General features: G+C 37.8%; 1 pseudogene; it reads left to right on the top strand.

Annotated features, from left to right (window-relative positions):
- Positions 1–5,421: 5,421 nt before the first annotated feature.
- Positions 5,422–8,488, top strand: LOC109050930 (annotated as a pseudogene).
- The last annotated feature ends 16,411 nt before the right edge of the window (positions 8,489–24,899 follow it).

Raw genomic sequence — 24,899 nt, forward strand, 5'->3', positions numbered from 1 at the left:
GTCACTTTAATCTAGCTTGTGCTCATTGTTGTACACGGAAGCAGTTCCGGGCGAATGACGTATGCAGGTCGGCTTTGCGCATGTGCCACTCAGAAGTGACGAACACGGAAGCACAGGGGAGAGATCAAAACAAAACAATTGTCACTAATTAGAAGTACAAAATGAGGAATTGTAAAGAAAAACGTCGGAGGATTTTGATATAAGCCAAGAGTAAGGAAACTGCTTCCTTTGCTCCTGTTAACAAACGTTGGTTTTCACATTTAAGTGCCATTAAACAGATCAAAGACACTTTTATATAACTCTGACTGGATTCGTCTGAAAGAAGAAAGTCATATACACCTAGGATGATGTGTGGGTGAGTAATTTATGACCTAATTTTCATTTTTGGGTTTCAAAATTTTCAAAATTTTTCAAAATTTCAAAAATATATATATATATATATATATATATATATATATAAATGTAAACTTTGAAAAAATCTAATTTTACACATGTAAGTCCTGGCAATATAATCAAAATGGGATTAATGGATTGATAGATTTTTTTAAATTAAAAAAAAAAAAAACTTGTATAATTTAAGCATGCATGTTCTGGCAATATACTTGAAATTTAGGGGGGAAACTTTATAACTTAAGAGTTAAGTTCTGACGATACAATGGAAAGATTTATTTATTTATTTTCATTTAAATTGGGGGGGGTTTGTTTGTGTGATTTATTAATAGAAACTGTTCTTTACTGGTGGGAGGGGGGCGGGCATAGATTTTCTTGGCCATTATTGTGAAGACCCTGAAGGCGTCTCCCACTGTCATCTGCTTGTCACTCCAAAACGGCAGTCAAGCAGATGGCAATTAAAAAGCGACCCACTGTTTAGTTCCTCTGCTAATCAATGGAGAAATTAGCACAGTCATCAAGGGTCCATAATTGTGGCTTTGTTTCGTTAATTAAAAAGCTAGAAAGATTAACTCTTGAGCATTTATAAGGGGTGTAATTTCACAAAAGAGCAAAATTAGAATAAGGAACAGACTGTTAACACTCAGAAGAACCTTGCATAAACAATGTTTAGCCATAGAGACCTAATGTAAAGAGGCTGTCAAATGCTTTATTGACTTTGTAGGAACCCAGAAACACTAGATTTGAGTATTTGGGCTGCTTAACATTCATTCAGAGGTCACTTGTGGAGAGAAGCAGGTGGCACCGTTACTCATACGGAACGCCAGTAACAAAAGCCGTCGTGTTTCATGTGCCCTGCCAAATGTGCTTTGTAGGTCTTGCTGTTGTGGACTGAATGTACACATCTTCTTTACCGTAATACCGTTGCCAGAGCATTCATTTTACCCTCTTTGTAGTGGGCTGTGGAAGTCACAAACTCCTTTATGCAGCTGGAAATCAAACTGACACAACATTTTGATGTGGTTTGGTTCCTGTGGAGGTCCCAGCATGTGCTTTGTTAGGGAACAACAACACACGATCTCTCGTATTGATAGAGCGTTTCACCTTCTATCTTTGTATCCTCCCACACACTTCCTTTAAAGTGTTCTAAGCTTGTGCTTTCTTTGGATGTGTATGCTCCTTTCTTTTACGCCGTAGATGTGGTTTCTAATTGTGATAGTGTAGTTTTTGATTGAGGTGAGTTTTTGGTCACTCTTTGATCTTATTTTTTTGTACTTCAGTCAGTGTGCTTTTGTAACATCAAGCCGGTTGCACAACACACTTGATTGGACCTTTTCACCCTTTCTCTTTCTCTGAAGAGCTCAGACACACTTCTCTCAATTCACTCCTACAGTTCCATTCACTTCCTTCGCTCTCAGATAAAATTATAGGATTCAATGAGATGCCTGACTCAGCTATTGTAACCCCCACAAAGAAGATATTTCAAGCTCCTTTCTTTAGGTTGCCTCCCTCGCTTTCTTATTTATTAGATAAAACAAGCTGTAAGTGAAAGAGAAAGATAAAACCTAACAATACATAGTAGGACTGCTCTAAATAATAGTTGTGTTTCCAACACTTAAAGCAGTAGTTCACTCAAAAATGAAACTTATAACCAACATTATAACCAACATGTTATATATAAGCTACTACTAAATATTCTAAATATTGTAGAAACGTAATTTTCTGTAAAGTTGCTTTGCAACGATCTGTATCATAAAAAGCGCTATACAAATAAACTTGAATTTAACTGAATTGAACATGTTGTTCCAAACCTATATGATTTTATTTCTGAATATAATGGCTTTTCAAACCAATGCAAAAAGTCATATGGACCTCTTTTATGAAGTTTTAAAGTTTGAAAGCTCCTCGTGTTTTGAAATTGCATGGATAAGTGTAACCAGCAGATTCTTCAAAATAACTTCTTTTGTGCCCCACATAAGACACTAAGTCATACGGTTTGGAAAAACATAAGGGTTAGTAAATAATGACAGAATGTTCAGTTTTGTGTGAAATATCACTTTAATTCTTGTACATGTGACTCCACTGAGAGAAAAGGGAATAAACAGCAGAATTGAAATTTTCTGGATCTGTCCGGTACATTCGCTGCAGGCTTTCATAATAGCCAACTTACACAATGAGGTTACAACACTGAACACAATCCTGCCCAAAGCCTGTTACCTAGCCCTACTCCCGCTGGATTTGCCATCACATGATCAAAACAAAGAGATCACATGCTCCAGCACATGGCTCACCATGACTCAGCATGGGGAACATAAACACATGCTGACCTTCTCCCTTGTTATGGTTAGAAATCAAGCTGTTCCCTTTGTTTTACTAATATGTTATCATACTTTTTATTTGAAGCATGTGTGGTTAATTTTAGTCTGTGATTTTAATCATGTCTTTTGCAGCCAAACTTGTCCATCCTATAAATAATTTTCATCACCAATAGTTGAATGAGTAACAAAGGTCACATAGTTCAAGCGTCTCCACTGTCCTCATCACGTGTGGCCATTTAAAGTGCAAAATCACATTACAAGCAGCTGTGAAGGACTAGGACACATGAGTGTGGTTATACTCTGCTTCCCGTGTGTGTGTGTGTCAAAGTTCAACAGTCACGCAGACACTATTAGTGCTATAAGCGTTTAGGCAGACTGGGGTTGAATTCTTGATGCTCAAGACAGACAAGGTAGAGTCAGATGGTAGGGTTTCCATAGCAACGCCATGAGGGTGCCTGCCGAGCCCCTGTGTCTAGGTGTGAGTAGAAATGAATCTGAGCACTCTGGGTAACCCAGATTGATCTCGCACAGAGATATGAAAGCCTCGCAGCATGACCACTGACCTGCAATTACCTCATAACTTGCACTGCAGGAGGGTTAATTACCTTTTATTAAAGCAGAGAGTGGACCCATGTTGGGATGTATTCTGCTGTGTCTGATCTACTGTAATAGAGAACTAAACCTCAACAAAATGTTAATGTTGAACCATTCTGATGAAGAGTTCAAGATGGACTCACAATAGCAAAGTAAACTAAATTTTAATTTTGTATTAATTTTTTCTCTAATTCATTAGTTCAGTAATACATAGCCCGGACATGACATGCAGGGAAAAAAAATTATATCATGGACACAATATATCATGTTCCCGCGACATACTATGCCAGAATGATTTACTTATTCTTTCTTTTGTTTTAAGTAAATCGTAAGCACAATTTACTAATCCAATAACTCATTTTAGTAAAATCGTGAGTACACTTTACTAATTCCTGTCCACAATTTCACAAACTTTTTACTTTTTTGTGTAGTGAGAAAATATTGCTGCTGTTATGAATAAAGTATGACAGGACTGTAAAGGGTATATAGCCTCTTCACAAAGAAGGTACAATAGGCTATTCACAAATCTCTCAATGAACATTTGCATGAAACAAATTATTGACCTAAAATGTGCTTACAATTTACTTAAAATGAAGTAATGAGATACTAAATCATGCTAACAATTTACTTAAAACGAGGTAACGAATTACTTTAATGTGCTCACAATTTACTTAAAGGGTTCCTATTATGCTTTTTCACTTTTTCAACTTTAGTTAGTCTTTAATGTTGTTGTTCGAGCATAAATAAGATCTGCAAAGTTACAAAGCTTAAAGTCTACTTCAAAAGGAGATATTTTATTTAACAGAAATCACTTTTCAAAAACTACAACGAATGACTCGTTTGGACTACAACGCATATTTTCTGTGATTTCTGAAATCACAAATATTGACGAATGGGACTAGACCTGGTTGAGCTGCACTAGAGAAGGAAGCGAGTGTTATCACTATGTCAGAGACACGCTAGGTTTCCCAAGGTAGACTAATGTAGAGTGGATATAATCATCCGGGTTTAAATCGTGCTTAAACTGATTTCATTTTGACACAATATTTACACTGAAGCTCACAGGTGGCTATGATAAGGGGCGTGACATTTCCAGACCAGGCGCCGAGTGCTGCCAATCACAACACACACTGGCCCAGCTAACCAATCACAGTACATTTCGTAGTTCAGAAGGTGGGCCTTCATTTGATACAGGAACTATTCGAGCCATTCATGCCAGACTGGGAGAGAGGTGTTGTAAAATATGTGAAAAATAATGTGTTTTTCGAAAAAACCTATGAGAGCCAGCCTGTTCTAATACACCCCCAAAACAAAATCAAGGCTTTGTAAAAGAGCATAATAGGACCCCTTTAAATTGTGCTGATGTATTAGTAAGTCAATTTAAGCAATTTCAAAGTCTTAAACAATAAACAAAGTCTCAGATGTTGTCATTTTTTTATTAATTCAAACTATAAACACCATTTTGTGGCTTTTGAATGTGTCGTGACAGATTGTTATAGCTCCTCAGTTCAAGTGGCACATGCACCGATTATCTCTTCCTCTTTACTAGTTATAACACAAAATAAAATGAATGAACATCATAAGGTATCTTGTTTCAACTACAGAAAAACATCATTACACACCATTTTTCAAGTTTAAGTCAACCAATGGACTCTCCTATCTGGTTTGTTTACTGGACAAAATGGCAGATTCTGCGTTATGATTGGTCAGATCGCTTGTCAATCTATTGGTCGATTGGGATATGATATTATCTCAATGTGGCACAGATCCCTCCTTCAACATATGTCAATGGTATTTAAGAGGTTAGTACACCCAGAAATGAAAATTAGGCTGCGCTTTTCTTACCCCCAAGGCATCCTAGGTGTATATGACTTCTTTCAGAAGAATCCAGTCGGAGTTATATTAAAAATTCTCTTTGATCTTTCAAGCTCTATCATTGCAGTCAGCAGGTGTTGCATTGCTTCAGTCCAAAAGACATGAAATAAAAAGAAAAAAATAGTCTCACATGGGTGAACAAAGGCCTCCTGTAGCAAAAAATATTGTATGGAAAAATATCCATATTCAAAAGATAGTAATCACTTGAACCTAGCTTGTGCTCACTGTTGTAAACGGAAGCAGTTCCGGGGGAATTAAGTATGAGGCAGAGTATATGAGCGGAATGGAGCAGCAACAATTTCCCCTCCACACTTCAAGCATTCAATAATCACTCTGCGCCAGCTCCGCTCCGAGTTCACCATTTCCCGCTGCTTGCTCCACTGATCAGAAACACCGCTTCGCCTTCGCTTCGTAGCTGAATTATTTCACTACGCTTAAAATATCAAAGTTCTGTTCAGAAATGATATTAAACGAAAAATAAATGCATAATACTAGAAGAATAGTTTTAACATGGCTTATTGGAACACTACAATTAGCCCAAGTCCATTTTAAATGACTGCTTAACTTGCTTAGCTTACTTATCTGTGCAACGTCTCTCTACTATGGCGAAGCTGAGGGTAGTTATTTCAGAAACAGAAAGAATATGCTGTAACTTTTCCATTTTTCTTCATTGCTGAATGTATGTGCGCGATCTGTACATTATGTTTGAGCTTGTGTGCTCTGTCCGTGTGCAGCAATAGCAGCACATTAGTTTCGAGCGGAGATTAACAAACTGTACAACTTACAACATGCTTTAACCCCCCGCACTCGTCCATCGCCATTTTAACCTTCGTATGTGATCTGTCAAGCTAAATGATTATGTTTAATGCGTGAGTTGGCATAATTTGTGCTCGTGACAGAGCATTCTCGGAGCATTCTCAGAGGGAGTGAAAACCTCAACGCCCCAACTTTCAACAAAATCTGCTCCTAGCTCCAGGCAAAATTACACTGCTCCACTCCTCGCTATGCTCACATACTCTATTATGAGGTCAGCTTTGCGCATGCGCCGCTCAGAAGTGATGGATGTGGAAACGCAGTGGAGAGATCAGATTAAAACAAAACAAAACAACGGTCAGTAATTAGAAGTATAAAAGTGGATTTGTAAAGAAGAATGTCAGAGGATTTCGTTATAAGCCAAGAGGAGACTGGTTTTCCTTTGCTAAAGTAAGGAAACTTTGCTTCTTTTAATCCTGTAAACAAACGTTGGTTTTCACGAGACTCTTCGGCGCATGCGCAGCACTTCCCTCGGAATTGAACCCAACCTTTTGCGGTGTTAACGCAATGCTCTACCACTGATCCACAGGAACACCAGCAGCTTGAGTTAATTGAGTTATTGAAAACAATGCCACTTTCATTGTACAGTGTCATTGTATCCACAGCCAGAACAAACAACCAATCAGCAATCAACCAATCATCACAAATGTAATGTAATTCATATCATTGACCTTAAAGTGTTATAAGTAAATATGTTTTTCCTCATTAAAACCATTGCTCATTTCTGTTTAATGTCTGTCATGAGGCACTGCTATCTATAGGCAGTGCTATCTTAGTAACAAAACCGGACCCCAGCACATCATGTGCCAGCTGGAGAGAGGACAGTTTTGTTAACTGACACGCGAGGGACCTTTCAGTGTAAATGCAAGGGTAAGGTTAGAATTTAGTGGATATTTTGTAGGCAATTGCTCAACGTTAAAGTTAAATGTCTTACAATGGGTTTTCACCAACGGCAGGTATTTATAAACTAAGCACAAAACAATTTATCAAGCAGGCTGCCAGACATGGACATTGTCAAGGTAAGAGTTGGAGACAGTATCTTTGAAACAAACAAGTCTCTACTATTAGGAGAATGCGAATACTTCAGGGCACTTTACAGATCTGGGATGGTAGAGTGCCATCAAGAAGAGATTCACTTGAGAAACCTCAAAGCTTCCTAATCATGCTGACCATGGCCAGTAGTGAGAGACCCATTCTGAATGACGAGGAGATTTTAGAAGTCATTGAATGTGCAGCTTTCTTCCAGGCCGAATCTCTTGCAAGGCATCTTCAGGATCTTCTCAACTCCCAACAACTGCCTGCTCATTTCAGCTTCAGCCACCTATGGCTTATTGGGACTCCACGAGATGTCAGCTCAGTTCATTCGCAACGTGTACCGTGACCTGCAAGAGGACTTGAAGAAACTTCCTCAGGAGGTGGCCGAACATGTGGAGTCTCTGGTCCCTAGTGCATTTGTGGCTGTGGGTTCACACTCCGCTTGCTCTGTGGATGAGCTTCCTTTTGCCGCCACAAGGACAATATGTTACCTTGATGAGGATGATGAAGAATGGAAGGTCCTCACTGCTTTGCCACTGGAGGTCAGCACCTCTCTGGCTGCTTTGACCATTTTGGATAACCAACTCTATGTTGTTGGAGGTGTACATGGTGTTGACAAGAGGCCCGTTGACGTTAGCTTTTGCTATGATGTTATCACCAACACCTGGAGTTTGCTGCCAGGTCCCAGACATCCACGGTACAACTTCACCCTAATTGGAATAGAAGGTTGCCTCTATGCCATCGGAGGAGAGTTTGGAAGAACCACCATGTCCTCAGTTGTGATATATGACGTTGTCACAAAGGAGTGGACATTCGCAGCACCTTTACCTCGACCGGTCATTGGAGTCGCATGCACCAAAGCCATGAGCTGTGTCAGAAAGTTTTGGTCGTTCGGTGATTGTTTACCTGAAATCTATGAATACATCCCAAACCAGGATGTGTGGGTTCTGGTGAGTACACTTCTGAAGCATCAGAGCTACGGACACTGCATGGTGGCCCACAGGTCGCAGCACCTTTACCTCGACCAGTCATTGGAGTCGCATGCACCAAAGCCATGAGCGAACTGCTACAACATCACCACCAGACAGTGGACATCTATGTCTGGGCACTATGGCAACAGCAAAGGGGCACTGTTCACTGCTGTAGTGAGAGGAGACTCTGTGTTCACACTGAACCGCACCGAGACTCTGGAGTACACCATCACAGGGAACATGTGGAAACCTTTTAAGCAGGTGAAGGGTTTTCCTAGAAATGGATCTGTGTGGACATTTCTACTCAGGATACCAAAAGAGAGTAAAGAAGTACCAGTGTCTTAAATGGACAGAACCTTATTAGCAATATTAGTGGCTAATACATGTATATACTGTTTTTATCCCATTCACAGTGAAGATGAATTTTCGGCACAAGATTTTTTAAAAACAAAACAATTTATCCCTATGGCCTTCACAACAAGACAAGTCACAACAAGTCACAAAAGAGTGCAAAAAGTCACATTGTGGGATGAATTCAGTACAATAGCTCGTGGGAAAGTTTACTTGAAAAATCGTGACTCATGGTAAATTTCTTTTGGAAATTATACTGCAAGCAGTGTGGAAATGTTTGCTGACACTCTTGGGTGCCTTATTAAATGTTAAAATGGGTCACAATGTAGTTCCACTGTACTGAAATCACCCACCCTGATATTCAGTAAACTTGTGTTTTACATTAGAAACCCATATGGGTTTGAAACAACATGTGGTTAAATAAACAAAAACAAAATTTCTATTTCTCTTTAAATCCTTATTGTCAGATAAGATGCATTTAGAATACTAAATACAATATTTTCTCAGAGAATGAAAAATTGTTAGCAGTTTTCATCATCTCTTACTGTATTGTAAATAGACTTTTTTATTATTATTATGTCTTTGCTTTCTGTGGTCATCTCCTATCACAAGATTGCATTATTGGTGTTTCTCTTTTTGGCATGTTTATATATAAAATGTTATTTGGCACAAAGGTACCTTGCAACCATGTTCTTTCAGAGCATGGTTGTGCCATTGCCAAGTCTAAAGGGGCAGAATTCAGATGCTTGTCAGATCCATGTGACATTTTGCTTGTGTCATGCTCTTAAAACTACCCAAGGTGACACTTTCATTCAACAGTCAAGTGAAATGTTGAGCTCTTTAAGAGTGATGTTCTTTACTTTAGCATTTCATATCATTTTGACTGACACATTGATTGACACCACATAGACTTGATTCTTATAATCTGCTTAGACCATTTCCTTATGTAATGTGATGTTCTAATAAAATATTAACTTCTTTTTGTTTCCAATGAGAAAATTATTGTTGTGGAGAATGTGTACTTTGCAAGGCTTTTGATAGGATTAAATTACATTGCATAAGCACCATTGCTTAGTTTGCAATCGTATTTTCTCTGACTATTTAGTGCCATAATTTGTAAAAATTTTATGATGACTATAAAAAGAAGGCCATAACAATTTTGGGTAAACTCAGCAGGCTTTTTATCTACTGCAGTGGCACAGATGTACACAAGGTCCTCAGTTGTTGGGACGGATAGAAGAAACTGCCAATGAGCAAGAAATTTTACTGCCAAGTAGAATTAGCTCCATGGGTAAGAGCTAAATTTGTTTAGTCTGAAAATAACATCATGTGGGTCACCTCAGGACAGAGCCTTTTTTGCCAGCCTGTTGTGCCTCATCCAAACCATGCTAGGAACTCAATGGGATGAAATGTCAGTACAACTGGAGCAGTGTCACACATACGACTGGTGTAATCTGTCACAACATAAACTTTATTATTATTCTTTACTTATTATAAGGTGAGTGATTTGCAGCGTACTGAAAAGTCTTGTTGGCTAGATCTAAAATTAGCGTTCGACAACACAAAAAGTACACACTTGGTTTGATAAATTACTAGAATATTACTGATTTGAATTATCTACAAAATAAAAGTTCAGTAACTTTTACTAAAGTGAAAAATTTGCACTTAAATTTAGGAAGCCTTTTTTCTTGTATTGTTGCAACTCCATGTGGAGGAAACAAAATTAAAATTGAAAGTAACCAAGGCCCACCAAAAATGGACCTAACTGTATGAAAAGTGTGAAATACAGTTGCAAAATCACTCGCTGATTTTCTACTCTCTTTCTCTCTTTTTCAAATCTACATGCAATTTAAAGTCGCAATGAAACAGAAGTGGAATAAAGCTTTTCTTCCATATAACGACATATATGGAAGCCTGTTTCTGTCAAAGAATAAAAAAAATTATTTAAAAAAATGTGACACTTTTTCTCACAATTCTGACTTTTATTCTTGCAGTTCTGAGTTTATATATCACATTTCAGAATTAAAAAAAAAAAATTCTTGCTGACTTTTTCTTGCTCAAAATTGTGAAATATAAACTCAGAATTAAAGGGGTCATATGATGTAATTTAAATTTTTCCTTTCTCTTTGGAGTGTTACAAGCTCTTGGTGCATAAAGAAGATCAGTAAAGTTGCAAAGACTAAAGTTTCAAATCCAAAGAGATATTCTTTATGAAAGTTAAGAGTCAACCACGCCCTCCTAAAATGTCTCTTTCTAACACGCCCTGACATGTCTATGTCACAATGTGAAAAGTTTTGCATAACACCGCCCAAATGTTCACACAAAGAAAGAAGGAATAACTTTTATTCTCACTGTTGCCGGTGGCGCCATGTTGTGGAGTTGCTGTGTGTTTCGTTGTGAAAGCGAAAACTACTTTGTTTGGCCTTCCAAAAGAGGACACGAGTAGAAATCAGTGGTTAAGTTGTATTTACAACACTGTTCCAGAACAGTTCAACCCAAATATTCAGATGTGTGCAGTGCATTTTATGGAAGATGAGGACTGTTTCCTGAACCAGTAGCCTACAATGCGTCTGTGGCACAAAGGTTGTTTCTATAAAGTTGGGCAATTCCAACTTTGCAAGGACAGTCTGGCGCTTCTGACTCACAGTCTGTTATTACGTTTTTTATATTTAAATAATTTGCCACTGATGATTCAAATGTGAGTTTTGAGCAGTAGAGTAGGCTTGTTGTTTCTCCAATCACAAATGCAGCCATGGTTTTGTGTTTACGCAGTGTGATATGCAGCGCGATATGCAGCGCGATATGCAACGCAACTCGTAAAAAAACAGTATAAGTCCTTATAATCAGTAATTATGTTCCCACTGCAGCAACAAATGCCTCGTTTGTAATGGGTTTTATTGGTTTTGTCTCATCTAGTGATGTCCGGATCGCGAACAAATCGTTCTATTTAACCGAATCTTCTTAGTGAACCGGTCGAACCAGTTCACCAAATCGAACTGAATCGTTTGAAACGGTTCGCGTCTCCAGTACACACTAATACACAAATTACTTAAGTTATTCGGTTTATAAATGTGCCTGACACTCCCTCTGACGTGAAATAAACCAATATCCCAAGTTATGCAGTTACTCCTAACAGTACATTGACTGAACTGCTAAAAGAGAACCGATGATGGGATGTGCACGAGCAGAGCAGCTGGACTGAGTCTCGTCCTGCTGGGACAAGGCATCACAGTATGGTGAGGGGCATAACATTTCCGTCACACCCTTGAGGCATTTGGCAAATCACAACACACTGGATAGCTGGCCAATCAGAGCACACTTCGCTTTTTTAGAACAATGAGTTTTGTAAAAATCGATGCGTTTCAGAAAGGTGGGGCATAGAGGAGAAACAAAAATGTACATTATATGGAAAATGATGTGTTTTTTGAACCTTAAACTGCATAAACATATTGCATTACACCAAATACACAAAATAATTTTCTTTTTTTAGCAACGTCATATGACCCCTTTAACTAGCATTTCTGAGAAAAAAAAGCACAATTGTAAGATAAAAACTTAGAATTCCAACTTCAATTCTGAGTTTTTCACAATTGTGACTTTTTTTATCAGAATTGCTTGTTTACATCTTGTTTCTTTTCTTTTCTTTTTTTTTTTACATAGTATAAGGAAATTAAATATAAAGAAAGTAATTACAACATTTTATCTCACAATTCTGTCTTTTTTCTCTCAATTTAAGTGGAAGAAATTATTGGTGAAGTCTGACATACGTCACCACAGATACATCTATCAGCAGGAGATCAAGTTATTTTGATTAAGAATTGACAAACTGTTCACAATAAGATCAATAACATGCATTTATGGTGAATTTTTATTTCATGCCAACTTAAACTCCTAAAAAATTCCCATGTTCCCTATGTCCAATCAGACAATTATACTCTCAATTATGCTCTCAATTGCGAGGCACCTCTGCTAATATAAACTATTTGCCTCCAAACTTTAAAGTCACTTCAGTCTTGTTTTAATTTCATTTCGCCCTGGGCAATTAAAAACTAGCCTATTGATCATTGCTGACTCAAAGTAGACTTGCAAATGAGACTCATTTACTGTGTGTTCACCCTTTTGTTTTAGAGAAACAACATCTGACAGACCACAATGGCTCTCTAAACAATGCATGGAGTCATTCCCATTGTCGATAGAGGTTAACTCTAAAGGCAGTCATCTGAGGTCAGGCTTTTCTCAAGGGAATGCGTCTATCTCTGCCTCTGTCCACTATGTGCCAAAGGTGGCAGCTAGATATCTCTGCCTCATAGGGCACATGAGGTCTCTCAATATAGCACCATTTGTGCCAGGCTAGAAGAGCCCTGGGGTAAGACAGCAAGACTGTCTCAATCTATTCAAATAATTTCAAAATGACATGTCAGGAAGGTAATGATAGTTTGAATTTTTGTAGGAATATTGCTGCTTTCACCCTAATAACAGCTCTGGATGCACATGTTTGTGGCACTATCACTATCGCTTTTGCTTAGCTGCTCAACTATAGTATGCAGCAGTCTGGCAGCCTTGTGTACTGAAAGCACATGCACTCGCCCACCTTGTGATCTCAAACATTTGGGGATGAGCAAATAAAAAGCATTCCACAACAGATTAATTGGTTGTGTATAATGAGAGACATGTGCCTAGCATGTGTTTTGGCCTGACCACTCACTTCAATGAGCACCCACATGTAGGATCTTATAATCGGTTTATCTTTTTTTAAATGTAAAAGCATGTGGTGCCATTTGTAACTATGCAAGGCTTCCGGTGTCATTTGCTTCCAGTTATTTTTAGCTTGTTATGCTGCTTGATTTTGCAAACTAATATTTCAGTACATACATGATTTTCAGTCAGTAGTTTGTAACACACATTTTAATAATGATCAATATAAATTTAAATGTAAATATAAATGTAAAAAATGTCAATCTTTTGTTATACCAAAAGAAATACAAAGAAGAAAACATGCTGCTGAGCAAAGTACAAAGGCCTGCTCTGCTGAACCCCAAAAGTGTAAGACAAAAGCAGATCTAGACAGGTGGTGCTGGGGAGGAGGAGGGCTAGAGACATGACTGAGCTTCCTCTAGGCCAGTGTTTCTCAACCCTGGTCCCGAGCGCCCTCCGGCACTGGACATTTTGTGTGTCTCCCTAATCAAACACACCTGATTCAACTCATTAGCTCATTAAAAGAAACTCCAGGAACTGAAATAGGTGTGTCAGATAAGGGAGACATACAAAATGTGCCGTGCTGGGGGGCGCCCAGCACCAGGGTTGAGAAACACTGCTCTAGTCGGACCAGAAAATAAAGGTTAGCGTAGATAGAAGCAAGTGATTGATTAGCTGCAGAACTGGCAAGTTTCATGACTGAACTGAGTATTTATCATATTATTTTAATTTATTATGATAATCATAAGCTCAGTTTGTGTTTCGGGGGGTTGGAGGGGGTCAAAATTAATCTGAGGTGGCACAAATCAGATCTGAGGGGTACCCTTTGATTGAAATCATGTTCGGGTTAAGTTTGCTTTCTGCGTTTATTTCGTACTAAAATTTACTCTGAATTTATTTTTGAAATTATGGAGATCCATAACACATTGTATAAATATATTCAGATTTGAGACTCACAATTTGCACAATTTGTGATTAAGACTCGAATTTGTGAATCAGATATCACTATCACCAACATGCATGTAGCTTACATAACTTCTCTGTACACTATTTGTTGTATAAGCATCACTATAAGTTATGTCCAGATATCCACAAACATATTACTGCATTTGTTTTTTTTTAACTGCAAAGCAGTGTTAATTTCGGCAGGCATTTTTGATTTAGTCTTAAGGCCCGTTCACACCAAGAGCGATAACTATAAAGATAACTATAAAGATAACGATATTAGCGTCCACATCAGCGAACGATATCTTCTGTTTATTCTAAGCACACGCTCGTCTGCCGCTTTAAATTCTCGAGCTCGTTACAGCAGGATGGATTCTGGTTGGCTGTCAATTTTTTTATCATTCATCAACTGGAAAAAAAAATCGTTTTGAAAGTGATTCCAACGATATCGTTTTTCTTTGTCTTTATCGTTATAGTTGTGGTGTGGAGTCTTCTGTTCTTTAATACTGAAAACGATTTTTAGAACTATATCTTTATCATTATCTTTATAGTTATCGTGCTTGGTGTGAACAGGCCTTTAGTCTTTATCTTGAGACGAAAATGCTTAATAGCCTTAGTCATATTTTAGTCATTTGAGTCTTTCATAGTTTTAGTCAACAAAAAGTCATTGCATTTTTGCCAACTTTTAGTCATTACTTTGAGTCATTAGTTTTAGCCAAACTGCAGTTACCAACATTTATTTTGGTAGCTATTTTATATGTAATCTTCAAACTAAAATAATCATTAATTCTTCTCTCTTTAGACCAAATCAATTAAGCTTATGAGAAATTTGAATCAAGGATTGAATTTGGAAAAACTTTTTTAAAAAAAGAAGCACAATAAGACAAATATGATAAAGATACAAATTAAACTCTTTTTAAAGATACAGTAGGTTTACTTAACTTGTATACATTTATTTAAGATCTTTTGTTGGTTAACATTAATTACAGATATTAATTAGGAATGCGGTCCCTTTAAGAGGGAAGGCATGTACGTAATACTGACACACGTTACACCGACTGTATTTACGTGAGATACTCTACACGATAAACATCTGGATTGTTGTGTGTGTATTTGAGCGCTGAGAACTGATCGCGCGCTGTATTTGAGACCTGAAGAAGTGGAGCATGCGCGCGAGAGAGCCTATCCCGCCTTTACTTACTTTAAGTTAATCGACATCGAATTGTGACTCCTGGGGAAAACGGGACGTCTGGTCACCACCCCTTCGGGTACTGAGGCCATTGATTCAGACCGCTAGTTCACGTTTTGGTAGTCTATCCATCCACTGCGACTGCCACTCTGAGACTAGATTTGCAAATGCCCGTTATCCGATCGCAATCCAATGACAGAGACACACATTTTGAAGGACAGTAGCCTATAGGATGTATTTTGAATGTCTGGTAGTCCTCAAATAACATTATAGTCTTGTCTAGTTAACGAAGATGCCGAATAAATTTAGTCATAATTTTTAGCTCGTCAACGTCTCGTCTTATGCTGCGTTCAAGTCCTCCTGGGAAGTTCATACTTACGAGTTGACAAGTCCTAATTATGACGTCGGGTGCGTTCAAGTCAGTTTAGTCGGCACAAGAGGGCGGTGTACCTTCTTTTAATAAATTACAAGAAAAAAATTCAACAGGGTTTGTTAACTCTGCTTATAGAAAATGAAGAGCAAAGAATTTGCATCGGGTGTGTTTTGCGTTTTTAATTTTTTAAAAATAATTTATGAAGCCACTTTCATCTGTATAGCATAAAAACGTATTAATTGTTAGCTATATTTCAATCCTGTCTATCAATTTCAACTAAAAAATTACCATCAACAACAGACGTTGCATCCATCGATCCATTGATTCTGTCATGTTTCTCATTGACACTCGGAACTTAAAGAAAATTCTTTAATTTTCCCACTTATAATTACGACTTTGTGGTGGCTATCATGTGCATTTAACTTGTAAATACGATGTATCTGACATGACTTGAACGCACCATTAGTCACAGAAAAAATGTTCGTAAACGAATATTTTTTGTCGTCTTCTTCGTTAACGAAATTAACACTGCTGCAAAGCAGGGGATTATAATGGCAGATTAATATGGCTTTGCATCTCTTTTGCTTCTTATGATTGTCGCATATCAGTATAAGCCCCTCCAGCAACAAAGTATGTAGGCCTACTACTGTACTTGATTTCCTTTAAGCCCCTTTCACACTGCACATTGGACCCGGAAAATTGCCGGAACATTGCCGGGTCTCCTTCTGTGTGAACGCAAACACGTCCCGGGATTGATCCCGGGTTGGGGCCCTAGTAACATTGCCGGGTTCAGTCCCGGAATGAGCGCTGTGTGAACAAAAGCCAGAACTAATGCCTTAAAGGGTGTGACGTGATGACGCATGTTATCGCGCAACTCTTTTAGCGGGTGTTTTGAAGGCAGATCAACGTTCGCGACGAAACGAATATGTGCAAACTGTAACGAATCAGAGATCAGTAAGTTCCTCACATTCCATGCTGAAGCTGAGATCATTTTCCAGCTTAAGTGAAAGTTAACATGCCTAGCGTTTTCGACTCGTACATTACACATCACACCCTGATATCACGTGTCTTCACAGGACCCTTACGGGTTGTGTGTGAATGCACACACATATTCCGGGTAATCTCTGGTAGTGTGAAAGGTGCAAAATCTAGCGACCCAGGAACAATTGCCGGGACACATTACCCGTGTATTTTCCGGAATCGCAGTGTGAAAGGGGCTTTATTGTTTGCATCAGTGACCATTGTTGCCTGTGGAAAAAAGAATATTGGGATTAAGCCTAAGGGTCAGAAAAATCGGCCTTACACAAACCACCTGAGAAAACAAAGTCCTTTTCATGTTCTTGATTTGATAGCTAAACTTATTTGTGAAACTTATATAGCCTATTTATTGTTTTGCTGCTCAAGTCCCACTTAAGATTTAATGAAATTGCCAGATTTTTATGATCTTCTTCTAATGACATAGTTTGAACATACAGGAGAGCTTACCAGTTTTGTTTTGGGGAAATGATATCCAGGCTTTTACGTTAACAATGTAGAATTAGTGCTGAATGACTAGCACTTCGTTGGGTGATGTGAGCACAGGATGTGTGCACTGACAGATCTGAGCGGACACACATGCCTTGAGGCTTGCAGGAAATGCTGGCTATTGGTCAGGGTCAAATGTTACTGACATCATCACATACGAGCAACGTGTCAAAACAAGTGGGCTACGTCCTCATTGACCTGCTTCCTTTGGGTAGAGAACCAGATGCGACTATTTCAAATATTTATTTGAGGATCTGTCAGGGTCGCCACTTAATGGGGAAGAAAGTGTTCAGAAACTCTGCATTGTATTTCTGTCTTTTCCCAGACATGAACATCTGCCATTAAGAAAGATGAATGAAGTGCATAAAGCACTTTTTTAAAGACTCATACTCAAAAAATTTGAATCAAACAGAAATGATCATTTATATTGACAAAATCGGTTGAATTTATTTATATATAATTCATTGAATTTATACTCAATTCATTGTAGAAACTATTTTTAATATTTTTTAAATACCAAAAAGGTAGTATTTAGTACAAAAAAATGCCAGGAATTTACAGGATTAAAGAGTATTATTTAACAATATATTAATGTAGTCAGAAATTTGCTATGAAATCAATGCATGCTGGGTCATTTGCTTACAAATAACTGTGAACGAACAGTGGAATGATGCTAACATAACAGTAATTCACTGCTCTCGTTTTACTGTGAATTCACATTATAAAATTGTCTTCAACTGTGCCACTGTGTGAAATTTAGATGTTTACTACTGTCTACTAAGTGATCAGAGGTGATTAGTGATTAGTATTTGTTTGGGATCTTGGACCTTGTATATTTATATTCAAATTTCTGATCTAGCCATGTCAGAAGAGTGACAAATGAAAACATTTGTCAAAATGATGACAAGCTAGAATATGAAATAAGCTAATTGTCTGACTTTAAAGGGGTTATCGGATGTGACTGAACTGAACTGTGAACTGAAATGTGAGTGTGTGTACACAACCACCCTATAATAATAAAGATCCACCCAGTTTTTTTTTTTTTTTTTTTATGTCTTTAAAGGATTCCCCCTTTCTCAAATCGAGCCGATCTCAGATGCCTGTCTGTGTGATGTCACACAGACAGGCCCCTCCCATGATTATTTGATTGACAGTAGAGTTGAAATAAGCTAATTGTCTGAATTTAAGTTAGTTGAACCATTCTTAGCATGAACATTAAGATTTTATTCGAGCATTAAGTATGAAGATTAATCAATAACTTATTTCATATTCATACTGTAATGTTTGTGGATGGATCTTTCACAATAGTGTAGCAACTGCTGAGATACGTCTTTGAAAGATGTGACATCAATGCTCAACATACAAAACACAACAATGGTAACACTCAACAAATAAAAACAACACTTACAACATAAACCAACATTACAAAATAAACCAACTACACAAACGGCTAAAAGTGAACCAAAAACAAGTTCAAACGGACAAATAAAACCAACAAGAATTAAACATGATCTATGTTTTGCATTGCATGCTGGGTGCCTTCATAGTGCATATGCACTGTAGAAACACAGCATGATGCTGTTTGTTTACAAGAAATTTCTGAGAGTGCAGTTAGATACAAGAGACGACCCACTGTGAAATTACTATGAAAGTAATGCAATTATTAACCTGGAATATACTGTAATTTCACACTTAATAATAATTATTATTTTTTTATCAATAAATGAAAGAATGAATGAATGAACATTAATTAATTAATTTACAAATATTGTAATTGTGACTGAAATTGGTCAAGAGCTCCCACAGAAATTACTTTGAAATCAACTCACACAGATTCCTATTGAAATTAATGGATTTTGTTTGCAAAATGTAGCAGAGAGAGACACAGTAAATGTGACCGTAACTTTACTTGCTACCTTGTAACCAATTTTTTGTTGTATTATTTATTTATTTTAATATTTCATTTCATAAAATTTATGTTTAATTTTGTGGTTCATTCAATTATTTGTTTTGTATTATTATGTTCATCACTAGAAAAAAATAATAATAATAATTTTATAACAGGGTTACAAAATTGAAAAATCCCACAACAGGAAAGAATGCCCTCATTTTTAGGAGTTTCAGGCCCTGTTTTGTACTCTATGCGTGGAGAGTGTCATGTTTTCGGATGTGTGTGTTTTCAGGTAACGTGTCCAACCAAAGCCCAGCTGTGATAGATGACAATAACAATCTCCCAGCAGGCGTGTGGAAAACAGGAAGGGGTGCTGAACGGTAAAGGGGGATTTAGGGTCCATGCTTCACAACAGGAAGTTCAGGGGGAAGCAGACAGTTTTGTCAGTCTCCCTGTTTTGATGAGGTCACTTGGTTCAGGCTTGCTTGTATTTGTCAGGACAATGACCATTATAGCTGCTGAATATATAGATTTGTAAGGCAAACAATGAATCTGATTCCACAATTGTTAATGCTAGAAAAGGCCTTTTGTGTAAGTTATAGAAGTAGTATAAATAGTTTTGTCTGGTTGCACAATACTGATTAAATGCAATGCGTTTTCTCAGTTTATTTACATTGTAATTAGTGACTATTGCTGAATATTTAAATAATGTTAGCTCGTAAGTAGTAAGGCTACTGGCGCAGTGGGGATCAAAGTAGGGAATTGGGTCAAACTAAATAAAGCTGTTGCCACTGACATGGGTGGAACAGGTCACACAGTGACATGGTCATTACAGCTTCTGTTACACTTACTCCAAAATTCACCCTAGGTTGACCCTATTCTGACATGGTAACAGACCATAGCAGCAGAGGTCAAAAGCAGCTTGATAGTATTTGAGCCGGCAGTGTCAATTGCCCCCTCTTATTTTTCCACTGAGTTATTACACCGACCTAATGAATGATAGCAATAACATCACATGTGCAAAATTAAATTTTAACTAAGCCTATTCACACAAACAAACAAAAAAAATTTCACAAGCATTATTTACCTTGACTTTAATTTTTTATCAGTTTCAAATGTAATTCATATTTTATGTGGGATTTTTCTATTTTTGAAAAGTCGGGCACTTGAACGTATGTAAAGATTTCTGATGACTCCATTTTCAACACCGATTTTATGCTTTCCTTCTCTCTACCTTTGCCAGAAAGTTGCTCATTCAGCTGTCATGGGACACATGGGGGGGGGGTGGGGTCTCCATTTGTCCGGAATGGCTCTAAATGCACTGCGTAAGGGAAAGGAGGGTGAGGGTCAGGAAGCGGCTTCATTTAACTGCGATTTTGACATACATAAGGTGTTCATTACCAACACTGTGGTTTGGAGTTCGTCCAGAAAAGAGGCTCTTTATTCACCTACTTCACACTAACAAACGACTCAGTCATCAAGTTAGAGATATGCATCTACAGGCAAGTCCAGTTATGTTGTGTTCTTTTCTTATTTTTTGGAAGGATTTTCCTCACTTTATACAGAAAAATAATTAATACTTTGTTTTATCCAAAGTAATTAACAGTAAACTTGGATGGATGGATGGATGGATGGATGGATGGATGGATGGATAGACAGACGGATAGATGGACAGACAGATAGCTAGACAAATGGATGAATGGATGGACAGACAGACAGACAGATGGATGTATGGATGGACGAAGGGAAAGACAGACAGACAGACAGACAGACAGACAGACAGACAGACAGATAGATAGATAGATAGATAGATAGATAGATAGATAGATAGATAGATAGATAGATAGATAGATAGATAGATAGATAGATAGATAGATGGATGGATAGATGGATGGATGGATGGATGGATGGATGGATGGATGAAGGGAAAGATCGCTAGACAAACTGAAGGATAGTTTGAGTGATTGATTGGTTTTTCATTAGCTGGACTAACCTGAAATAAATATTATTCAAAAAAATCGATAAAGTAATTACTATATAATTTTAATATTTGTTAAGCTATATTGGAGTTAAAGTTATAACATTTATCATTTTTTTTGTCAGATTTGATGATAAGTTTTCGAAATGTATCTTTGCTGAACTTGCATGACTGGAAATAGCTGCAAGGAGGCATTTCCAACATGGTCTCTGATTGGACTGACTCCTTTCAGAGGGACTTTGATTCATTGCTGGATCAGTCCCCCGGAGCACCCTGGGGTTAAGAGTCCTGCTCAAGGACACAATGGAGATAGTTCATGGAGAACCCGCTGGCTGAACCGGCCGAACTTGGTCATAAACCTGGATATTTCACCACAAGACTAAACCAAATCCAAACTCAGCCTCACCAGTCTGGTTCATTAGACTAATATGACTTTAACTCACTTGTTCTTTGTTTACCATCCCAAGACATAGTAAAGAGACAGTGAAGAAGCACTGGGCTGTGTAGCAGCCTTTCACAGCTGGCTCTGAGTGTGCAGAGAAAGAGAACAAGCCAGTCTGACTCAGCCTGGCACCGGCGGGCTGTGAGCGACACTGACAGAGTGCAGTGAACTCACTCACCCATCTATAGCGCTGCACAATGATCTGTATCCCTTAGACAAGGCCATTAATTCGCTGATAGCAGACACTATGAGGATTTGTGCTTTGCTGCCTGCTCCACATATGCTGTGTTGAAGCGATAGATCAAGGCAGGAGGATTACAGTTAAATAACCTGTCATATCAAACAGGCTAAGAGCTTTAGGACAGACAACAAGGAAGAGACATACAGTCAAATTTTATGGGTACATATCGACCACTCACAATGATGGTTGTACTACCAGAGCAGAGCTTATTTTAATGTGCATATTACAGATGGGAAGCTTCTGTGAGAAATGTCTCAGGAGTTTTGTTTTTGTACTGAAAATTGATAGGAGGTGTTCAGGAGCTCTCAGAGGAGGTATTATGCAGTCTGGGTTTCAAAAATGTACCATATTGTTTGTCTTTTTGTTCAAATGAAGTTCAAATGTGGCTAACTTAAAGTAGTGACGTTACTAATTTAACAGTTTTTCAGTAGCATGACAGAGCTATTTAAAAAGTGGAGTTTTTCCCAACAAGTTCTGTCATGCTACACCACATTTGAAAATTCATTTACATGTTGTTTCAAACTCATTTGACTTCATTCTGCAGCACACAAAAGAAGATATTTTGAAGAATGTTGGGAAACAGATTTGGTGATCATTGACTTTTTTTTTTTAATCAAAATATATATTTTTTAATGTCCCACAGAAGAAAGAAAGTCATAGGTTTGGAACAATATGAGGAAAAGTAAATGATGACAGATTTGACATTTTAGGGCAAACTATCCCTTTATTGGCACAAGCTGAGATAATAATTAAAAATTGGGGCCAACAGAAATTTAATTAGTTTTAGTGAATTAATTTGTTTGGATGTTTCATTTCAATGAACTGATTGAGGTGGAGAATTGTTTGTTTTAATCTATTAATAGTTTGCCTGTCTTTTTTTATCACTTTGTTAAAGCTGAATTAAGAAATTTCAATAAATGGAACTGCAAAAATAACAACTGTTTTCAAACAGGTTTTCCCCAACACTCCACCAATCTACTATAGGCCAGACAAACAGACAGCTCTGCCCCCAAACTTACACTATTGGTTGAACCACTGTTGATGGTCGGAATTCCCAAACAAACTGAGAAATGTTTTGAAAATGCCACAGAGACAAAGTGTTCACACTTTGTAGAGAAAATCAACCTCAAATGGCTTACTTATCTTTGCATATGGTTTCTAAGTTACACGATAAGGCTATATTATGTGTAATGTAGTTAGTTTTATGTTTTGTAAATTTGTACATTAGAAAACTATTAAAAAATCAATTTTTGGTGATAGAAATTAAGCTGAAAAAAAATGTTACATAAAAACTGCCTTGGCAACTAACTGAAACAAGTTTAAGTTGAAGAACTAAAATTACTAAAACTAAATATTAAAATATTACTACAAAAATATTACTAAAACTAAAATAAAAGTTTATAATAATAAACATTAATGAATACTATCTATATAAAATAATACTAAAATATCACTTATGCATAGTTCATCAACAAAATTGCATCACTGTAGTCATTTTAAGTAGCTAGTGTGTAGCTAAAGTATAGCGTGTAGCTATACTTTTAATTATGCATAGAAGCTTGAAGCTTGGCAAGCTCCAGTTCAAATTAGCATTCCCAACACTGTGCTAACCAGGCCAGGCTGGGACATGTAGACACACACAAACTCCCTTCAACCCAACTCATCCTCCCTCCATCCCAAGAAACCAGCATAATCTCTGATTCAAGTCCTGAATGACATCTCTTCCTCTATCTATCTATCTCTCTCTCCAGCAAAATGACCTCATGCCGGAAACAAAGCGTTCCGCCACCCTGAGAGAGAGAAGGCCTTTTGTTCCTGAATACAGTGGGCCCCTCAACAATCACCCAGGAATTTTTCTCACCCAGACAGGCAACAGATGAAAGGGCGGGAGGGGAAGCTGGAGAGATGGCGGAGAGTTATTGTACCAATAAGCAACCTTGCACATCACAGACAATAATTTACTGCAGACATTCGCTCGCAGACATTCCGCTACTTGACAGTCTGACACATTGATTCCCAAGTAAACAACTTTAATCATATTGGCCAGTGTAACAAATTATGACAAGTCTGCAAAATCAACCATATCAAGTCCAAACTGCTGCAAAACAATTAACAATTAACATCGTAGAGTGTTTTAATGAGGTTTGTTTCCCACAAGACAAGTGGGACCAGAGCTCAGGCAGAGCTCCAGAAATTCTTCTCCCCATCCAGCCACTAACAAAGGTTTCTCTGAGGTAACTACGATGACCTCACTCACTTACATGGTGGGTGTAGGGGTCCATTTTAAAATGCTCTTTTCACATGGTGTGTTTTCTTAAATCTTTGGGCTCCCAGCGCAAAGCCACCTCCCTGGAGCCAAAATGTCTGGCGAGCTCCGCAGAGGAACAAGCAGCAGTTTTACACTGACAGGTCCTGTCGAGTTTAGAAATAAAACCCTCATCCATCAAGTTCTCCAAGGTCTTGAGTATCGTCAGACAAGACTGGTGTTGTTCGCAATCACCCTTCACAACAATGTGCAGAGTGTTCAGTTCTGTTTGCCTTTCCCTCATAGAAAGACTTTATTTAGGCTCTATCTGAGGTAGCTGAAAATGTGTATGGCTCAAACAAATGTTGCATTACGATACTGTGGTTGGTGCATTTGATGTGCTACAAAGCTGACAATGAAGAAGAGAAGACTGTCAGAACGTTCAAAGGGAGACGTCTTACTGATGGCTTTTGAAAGTCGATCTTCGTGGCTTCAAGTGAGGCTCTATTGAATTACTCCGTCTGTGCTTAAAGTCAAGCTGTATCAGCTGCTAGCTAATTACTTTTGACATATTAATGATAATGTCACTTATAATTTGCACTTTCAAGAGGAACATTTTGTTGCTCATTAGTCAAAGCTCAGGAGACTTAACAGCTCTGTTAGTTATGTTAGTTTTGAGACCTAATAGTTAGGCGTTAATATTTCATTTAAGTATCGTCTTCGTCTCAGATCTTTCTCCTGCAGTTCCTGAGTGAGAATAAAACTGAATGTGGCAACTACTGGCATAGTAAGCATCTAGAATTAAAATGCATAGCTCAGATAATTTGGCGTTGGAAATTTTGAGTGTTTATTGAAAATCTGTGACTTTTGATCACTCTCATATCTCCATAAAATCTGAGTGCATGTCTTCTGAAACTCTGCAGTTTATGATCTTTTGACTTCTCTATTCATCAGTGACTGTATTATGTGTGAAAATCTGTGACTGCTGATGGGATCACGTTGGCACAACATTAAAGAGATCTAATTGTG

This window comes from Cyprinus carpio, chromosome A25, assembly GCF_018340385.1.
Source record: "Cyprinus carpio isolate SPL01 chromosome A25, ASM1834038v1, whole genome shotgun sequence".
NCBI classification, from domain to species: Eukaryota; Metazoa; Chordata; class Actinopteri; order Cypriniformes; family Cyprinidae; genus Cyprinus; species Cyprinus carpio.